This window comes from Mesocricetus auratus, unplaced genomic scaffold, assembly GCF_017639785.1.
Source record: "Mesocricetus auratus isolate SY011 unplaced genomic scaffold, BCM_Maur_2.0 Super-Scaffold_100023, whole genome shotgun sequence".
Lineage (NCBI taxonomy): Eukaryota > Metazoa > Chordata > Mammalia > Rodentia > Cricetidae > Mesocricetus > Mesocricetus auratus.
In genome coordinates, this window is record NW_024429204.1 from 8,682,464 (window position 1) to 8,691,195 (window position 8,732).

Here is an 8,732-nt window from a genome sequence, read left to right on the forward strand (position 1 = left end):
GACAAAGGTGTTTACAGAAGAAAGTTTTTGTGTAGGGAGTGGGTAGAATAATATGGTTTCCACATCAATCTTCTTCCAAAGGCATGATGATGTCATGGCACTCAAGGCGAAACATCTTATTAACTGTTTTGATAGTGAACCTTTCTTTATCTGGCATCTCCATCAATCTTCTAAATCCATGGCTAAACATTCCCAGAGTATCACCTCATCTCTCCCTGAGAACAAAAGTCCTTTAAAGTCTTCCGTTATGCTAAAAAAACGTTCCATTAAAACGAGCCTCTTAAAGGTCCTGTTACATTAAAAAGGTTCTATTGAGTATCAGTGCCATTCTCCATTCTCATGGCATTACAATGCCACAACCGTATGCCATGTGGGCTACATTCTCCAAAGGAAAGTGAGTCATGGGCAAGTGGGCATCATGCGCTCTGGGTTTCAGTTCTGTTGTTTACATGCTCTTTATGCGAGGACAGGTAAGTTCCCGAATTGATGGTTTTCATCTTTGATGAAGAAGTGAAAAATGGGTGTCACCCTCATGGAACGCACGTGATGACCTGAAGAGCTCAGGCACCTCTTTTGAAATACCCTGTACATAGAGTACAACTAAAGGTATTCACCCTCTTATCTCTTCCCCTCCTCCCCACCAGATCCTCTCATTCCAGCCCCCCCTTTAGTCTCATAGCTTTCTATTCCATTTCTCTGTCTTAGCAAGATCTGTCTTCCCCTTGACCTTTATTCTATTCCTAACCTCTGTTGTCCTGCAGATCGTAGATCAGTTATTGACTTAACAGCTAATATCACATATAAATACATACATACCATATTTGTATTTCTGGGTCTGGAATAACTCGCTTGGGGTGGTTTTTTTAAAAATTCCATTCATATGGAAATTTCACGCTTTAATTCCTTTTAGTAACTGAGTGACACTCCACTGTGTAAATACACCACACTTTCTTTATCCATTCTTCTCTTGAGGGGCATCTAAATTGTTTCTAATATTTGGGTATTATGAATAAAGGAACAGTGAACATTGCTGAACAAGTGTCTCTCTGATAGGATAAAGCGCCCTTTGGGTATTTTCCCTAAGAGCCCTAAACAGATTTTTAGGTAGATAGATTTCTATCTTCCCGAGGAACTGCCATACCACACTGATTTCCGTGTTTACATAGAGGCTGTACAAGTTTGCCCTCCCACTGGCAATAGATGAGATTTCCCTTTACTCCATATCCTTGCCAGCATGAACTGTCACTTCTTTTATTGCTGTTAGCCATTCTGACAGATGTAATAGGAAATCTCAAAATGATTTGATTTGCATTTCCCTGGTGGCTAACACTTTTTTTTAAATGTTTCTCATCGCCCAGCTAACTCAGTCGGTAGAGCATGAGACTCTTAAAATGTTTCTCAGCCATTAGAGTTTCCTCTCTTGAGAATTCTCTGTTTAGAGTTGTACCTCATTTTTAAATTGGGTTATTTGTTTTCTTGATATTTAGTTTTTATATTCTCTATACAATTTGATCTTAGCACTTTGTCAGACGTGTAGTTGGTAAAGAATGTTTTCCCATTCTGTAATCTGCTGCTTTGTCCAAATCACAGTGTCCTTTGCTGTGTGGAAGCTTTTCAGTTTTATGAGGCCCTTCGTGTTGCTGATTTTAGTGCCCATGCCACTGGTGTTCTGTCCAGACAGTCTTTTCTTAGGCCCTTGAGTTCAAGACTCTTTTTTAAAAAAATATTTATTTTTATTTAATGTGTATGTGTGTCTATGTGAATGTATACCATACGCATGTATGTTCCTGTAGAAACTAGAAGAGGCAATCAGATCCCATGGAGCCAGAATTACAGGGAGCTGTAATGCTGCCCAATGGGGGTTCTGGGGACCAAACATGTGCCCTCCATAAGAGCAACAAGCTCTCTTGAGACATCTCTCCAGCTTCCTTTTTAATTTAGGTTACAAACAAGCTTGTTTCATATGTCAATTGCAGCTCCCTCTCCCTCCCCTCTTCCCCATCCCTCTCTACCAGGACCCCCAGTTCGCCACCCAGTCTCCACTCCGATCCCCAGGGAGGGTGAGGCCCTCCATGGTGGATCTCCAGAGTCTGTCATTTCATCCAGGGTAGGGTCTAGGCCCTCCTTCAAGAGTCCAGGCTGAGAGAGCATCCCACATTGTTGGATGGGCACTCAAAGTCTATTTGTACATCCGGGATAAATACTACCCAAGGCGCCATAGATTACCTAGGCCTCCACACTGACACCCACATTTGGTGGTTCAGTCCAACGCTTTCCACACAGCCATCAATATGGGGTCCAAGAACTCCCCCTTGTTCAAGTCAACTGTTTCTGTGGGTTAAACCAGGCCAGTCTTAACTCCTTTGCTCATCAGTTTTCCCTTTCTGACACTGGATTCTATGAATTCAGTTCAGTGCTTATCTTCATCCAGTGTCGTTGGATGAAGGGTCTGTTTCCCAGACTCTCTGGCAATGGAATTGTATGCTGGCACTCCCCTGATTCATGTCTAAAATCCATAAATGAGTGAGTACATACCGTGTTTCTCTTTTTGTGACTGGGTTACCTTACGCAGGATGGTTTCTTCTAGTGCCATCCATCTGCCTGTAAATTTCAGGATTACATTGTTTTTTCCCACTGAATAGTACTGCATTGTGTAAATGTGCCACATTTTCTCTATCCACTCTTCAGTTGAGGGGCATTTAGATTGCTTCCAGGTTCTGGCTATTACAAATAATGCTGCTATGAACATAGTGGAACAAACATCCTTGTTGAGTTCAAGGCTCTTTTATCAGGCTCCTCTATCTGGATATTTGCTGAGGTCTTGGATACATTTGGACTTGAGTTTTGTGCAGGGTGGTAAATATGGATCTTTTGGATTCTTCTACATGCAACCACCCAGTTTGACCAGAACCATTTGTTGAAGATGCTTTTTTTCCAGTGTTTATTTCTTCCTTCTTTACCAAAAAATCAAGTGGTCATAGGTGTGTGAATTTCTGAGTCTTCACTTCAATTTCAATGAATAGTGTGTCTGTTTCACATAGCTTTTATTAATATATCTATGTAGTATAACTTGAAATTGGGGATGGTAATACCTCCAACAGGTATTTTATTATTCAGGATTGTTATAACTTTTCTGTTTTGGTATTGTGGTGTGTGTGTGTGTGTGTGTGTGTGTGTGTGTGTGTGTGTGTGTGTGTGTATTTCCATATGAAACTGAAACTTGTCCTTGCAAGATTGTGTTGGGATTTTCATGGGGATTGCATTGAATCTGTACATTGTTTTTGTTATGATGAACATTTTTACTATATTAATCCTACTGGTCCATGGTAGCTTTGCCTATTCTGATACCTTCTTTAATTTCTTTCCTCTGTATCTTAAAGGTTTTATCATACATGTGTTTCACTTGCTTGGTTAGAGTCATTCCAAAGCATTTTATACTATTTGAGGCTATTGTGAAAGGTGTTGTTTTTCTTATTTCTTTCTTCCCATTTGTCGTCGGTATATAGGCATGCTACTCCATTTTTTTGATAGCTAATTTTGTATCCAGCTGCTTTCCTAAAAGTGTCTTTCAGCTGTATGAGTCTTTCAGTGAAATTTGTAGAGGTACTTATGTATACTATCATATCCTATGCAAATAAAGATACTTTGACCTCTTCATTTTCAGATTGTATCCTCTTGATCCCTTTAGTGGTGTTATTGCTGTAGCTAAGACTTTAAGTATTATATTGAAAAGGTATGTAGAGAGTGGACAACTTTGTCATTTTCGTGATTTAGTAGAATTGTGTTTCTTTCCATTTAAGTTGATATTGGCTACGGACTTCCTGTAAGCTGCCTTTATTATATTGAGGTATGTTTCTTGTATCTCTGATCTCTCTAGGACTTTTATCATGATGGGGTGTATAATGCGTTTAATTAGATAATCATGCCTTTTTTCTTTCTGTTTTCTTATATAATGGACTACATTTCTAATTTACACATATTGAACCATTCCTACATATCTGGGATGAAGTCTACTTGATCTTGATAGATCGCTTTTATGTCTTCTTGGATTTTGTTTACAAGTATTTTATTGAGAATTTTTGCATCTATTTTCTTCAAAAAAAAGATGGTGTGCAATTATCCATCCTTGTTGGGTCATTATATGGTTTGGGTCTCAAGTTAACTAATGCATTGCAAAATGGATTGGGCAATGATCTTTCTGTTTCTATTTGTGGAATAATTTAAAAAGTATTGGCATTAACTCTTCTTTGAAAATCTGGTAGAGTATTTCACTAAAACTATCTGGCTCTGGACTCTTATTGATGGGGACAATTTTAAGGACTGCTTTTATTTCACTAGGAGTCATATGTCTGCTTGAAGTGTTTATCTGATCTTGATTTAACTTTGGTGAATTGTATGTATAGAGAAAATTATCCATTTATTTTATATTTTCCATTGTGATGGAATACAGTTTTTTAAGACATGCCCTTATTATTCTCTGGATTTTCTTGGTTTCAGTTGTTATGTCCCCCCTTTTTCATTTATGATTGTGTTGATTTGGATACTTTCTCTTTATCTTTTAGTTAATATGGACAAAGGGTTGTTAACCTCAATGGATTTCTCAAAGAACCAACTCATTGTTTCATTGATTCTTTTTATTATATTTTGTTTTTTTTCTTTCTTTGATTTCAGCCTTAATTTGATTATTTCTTACCATTTTCTCATCGTGGTTCTAGGGCTTTCGGGATTGGTGTTAAGTTACTAGAATGAGATCTCTCCATTTTTTTAATGTAGGCACTTAATTTTACAAATTACCTTTTAGAGCTACCTACATAATATCCCATAATTTGGGGTATGCTGTATACTTATTTTCATTCAATTCCAGAACATCTTTAATTTCTTTCTTAATATCTGTCTCAACCCATTTTTCATTCAGCAGAGAGTTTTTCAGTTTTCATGACTTTGTAAACTTTCTGATATTATTGGTATCCTGTGTTAATCCATGGTGGTCAGATAGGTGCAGGGTGCTATCTCAAGTCTCTTGTATCTTGATTCATGTCTGAGTATGTAGCCAATTTTGGAGGAAGTTTCATGAGGTACTAAGAAGAAGAAATTTTCTTTTGTGTTTGGGTGAAATGATCTATAGATACCTATTATGTCTATCCAGTTTTAACATTAGTTTATCCAGATTTTCTCAGTTTAGTTTTGTCTGAATGTCATGTTTATTGGTGAGAGTGGGATATTATAGTCTCCCACTATCTGTGTATGTGGGTCAATACTTGATTTAAACTATAGTATTGTTTCTACTATACAAACTTTAGTGCCCTTTTGTTTGGTGCATACATATTAAAAATTGCAATGTCCTCTTGGTGGATTTTTCCTTTGATGAGTATGTAGTGTACTTCCCTATCTCTTCTGATTAGTTTTGATTTGAAGTCTATTTTGCTAGGTATAAAAATGGCTTCTTAGGTCCACTTATTTGGCATATCTTTTTCTAGGTTTTACACTGTGTGTGTGTGTGTGTGTGTGTGTGTGTTAAGAAATGTTCTTTATGTTAAGAAATGTTTCTTGGATACAGCAAAAAGATGTCTCCCATTTCTGCATCATTTTGTTATTTTATTGAGAAATCGAGACCATTAGTGTTAAGAGACATCAATGGGCAGTGTTTGCTGATTCCTGTTATTTTGTTGCGATGGTGTTGGTGTTGGTGTGTGTGTAGTCCTTGAATGTTCTGGTCTGAGATAATTTATTCCCTGTGTCTTCTTGTGTGTGATTAAGACATTTATGTTTTAATTTCCTTTTTAGTGCCTTTTATAGGGCTTAGAGATTAATATTGTGTAAATTTGATTTTATAATGGAATGCCTTATTTTCTCCATCTAGTGTGATTTAAAATTCTGCTGTATTTAGTAGTTTGGGCAAAATCTTTGAGAAAAATGAATAATCAGATTTGCTATTTTTAAGAATATAATATAAAAATAATGCATAATGTAAGAAAATACAGAAGTCCCAATTAAAACTATGCAATATTAATCTCAGTTTGACCCTAAAAGGCACATTTTACAATGCAACATAATGATTATCAGCAGCACTGACTTTTATTTCTTAAAGTTCCAATCTTAATAAAAATATTTTAATCAACTGATTCAAGTCAGTTCCATTTTTACATTCTACACTTCACAGTTTACATTTTATAGCTATTAAGTAACATATATTACTGTGACTTTTCTGAGTGGTTCACTTAATCATCAAATAAATGAGAAGTTAATTTAAAATTAAGCGTCCATATAAAATATGCACTACAGTTGGAAGTTATCATTAATATCAATACATGATTATTACCACATTAAAGTGAACTTAATTTTTAAATAAGAATTTTAGTATAGGTAAAAAAAACAAAGAAAATGTATGCTGCCAAGAATTAAAGATTATAAGAAAAGGTATTTGCCTCTTTATTTGTGAGTTTGCCATTCATTCAATGATTCAAAGAATCCTGGGTTTAAAATACAATATCCTATAATTATTTGAAAGTATCACTGGAGAAATACCATTCAGTGAAAAGCAAAGTACAGTTGAGAACTAGTTTGCTTAGATCTAATTTATTTCTGAGTTTCACAGATGTCTAATTCTGTTTTTAAGCTTTTACACAACTTACATTTCATTTACCTAGTAGGAGGCCGCAGCCCAGAACTGGGAGCTGTAAACCCTACAGAAATGATATTTCATCATCCCTACAATTCAGAGGAACATGTTATCAGAAGAGAGCAGGGCATCCGACGTCAGAATCCTGGAGCAAATTTCTCAGCTTGTATCCATCTGTGCTAACAAGGCACACAGGAACTCTGCTTCTCTCTTTCCTTTTCTAATTTAGAATGTGTGAAAAGTCCCAATGCTACAAGCTACCACCTTGCTGTTATTGCACAATGACTAAGTCTATAGACATATATAGTAAAAATGCTATGGGAGTCCAAGAAGCAAGTGAGGTTAGAGAAAGATCCCTCTGACCTGTTGATAGCACATGAGCTAGTGCTACGGTGTCAACATTGCTTATTATTCTCAACAGATGTCTTTTGTGAATCACAAATATCCACTGACCATTCCTTAGAAGACAAAAGCCCATACCCAAAGGAGGAAAACCATAGGATAAGACTAACTCAGCTCTTTCACTCCCAATTTTGAGATTTATATATACAAAAGAAAAAGCTCATCTTGTAAAGATACAGCATTCTTTCTCCTGTTTGCAAAAGGAGACTATCGAGCCTGATTAGGATTATGTAGTAGGTTGAGTGATCAAAATATTTCCTGTAGATAATTTAATAACAAATATATAACCCTCCTACAGTGGAATCTCTGTAAAGAAGTAGACAGTCATTCCTTTGAAAACACTATATTTTGTTAGGTTCTACACATTAATATTTATTTCAGCACAAACAGCTCTTAATAAGGAAAATACATGATGCCCAGTCCAACTGTTGTAATATTCCTAGCATTTCTTCTTCGCTAACCTTCTTAGAGCATTCCTACACTGCACATAGGAGGAAAGGCCTTAACAAAGTTGATTTAAGTGCTTTCTGTTGTGAACTGCCTCTCTCCTTTAAAAAAAACCGATAAATTACCTTTAATGCCTCTAAGAAGCAGCCCTATATGTACTCTTAAAATTTATAGCTGTGACAGAGAAAATGAGCCTAATGGTGCGCCAGTATGAATAATGCATCCAAGGGCTAAGCTCCTGTGACTTCTTTGGCCAGAGCGTCCCTGTAGCCCCCACCCCACTCAAGAGAATGTTTCTCAGTAAAAGGCTGCAGCATACCAGTATATATATAATATTACTTAGTTACCACTCTATCGTCTGTGAAGGGAACGCTGTGTATTTTTCTCTTCTGCTGAATTTTTTGATTCTTTACCCACTTTCATAATTAGGAAAAGAAAAAGATTTTCACTCTTTTGTCTCACTGGATATTTAAAAACAAAAATTTGAAACCAGAGCGTATTTCAGGGTGGTTATTCAGTTCTTTCACAGAGATATCAGTAGCCCTATTTTATAATAGATTTTATAATAAAAACCACATGTACATTTAACAGGCTTCCAGTTCTGGGAATAACTTGAAGAAATTACTCTAAAAATCCTTGCATTAAAAAAAACCGTAAGCACAAATAGCACACCAAAAGTACATTAAATAAATTGAAGGAACAAAAAAAAATTCCCAAACCCAGCAAGTATGCCTGGCTAATAGGAGATTAGCGAGTGAGCGAGCAAACTGAGTCCAAAGGAAATATAACTTCAGCGCTACTGGATGAGCAAATGTCATAGCTGGACAGTACTGGATGCAGCGGAAGATGAGGAGAAACGCCAGCACTCACTTCATTCCGGGGCTGTAGGACTCGTGATGGCTCATGGTAAGATAGCCTGTGCTCATTACGGGAATTCTCCGATGGAAGATTAGTCCACAGCTCGCGCGCGTGTAAGCTGCTCTGTAACAGCGGGAAATATGGACTCACTCAAAGTCATACGGATAAACTATTGAGTAAATAGGATTTGAAGAAAATACAGCTGTCAAATGATAATACCACCCGACTAAACCATTCATATGAAACTTAAAAACGCACAAATAAATGAAATATATAATATTATTGTAGTAAGTGTGACATATTTGTAACACGTAAAATACGCACATAAAAAACACACATGTTCAACATGAAAGTGTAAAAACAGTTATAGGGAAAACTAAACCAAATTTCAGAAAGCTTTTATATC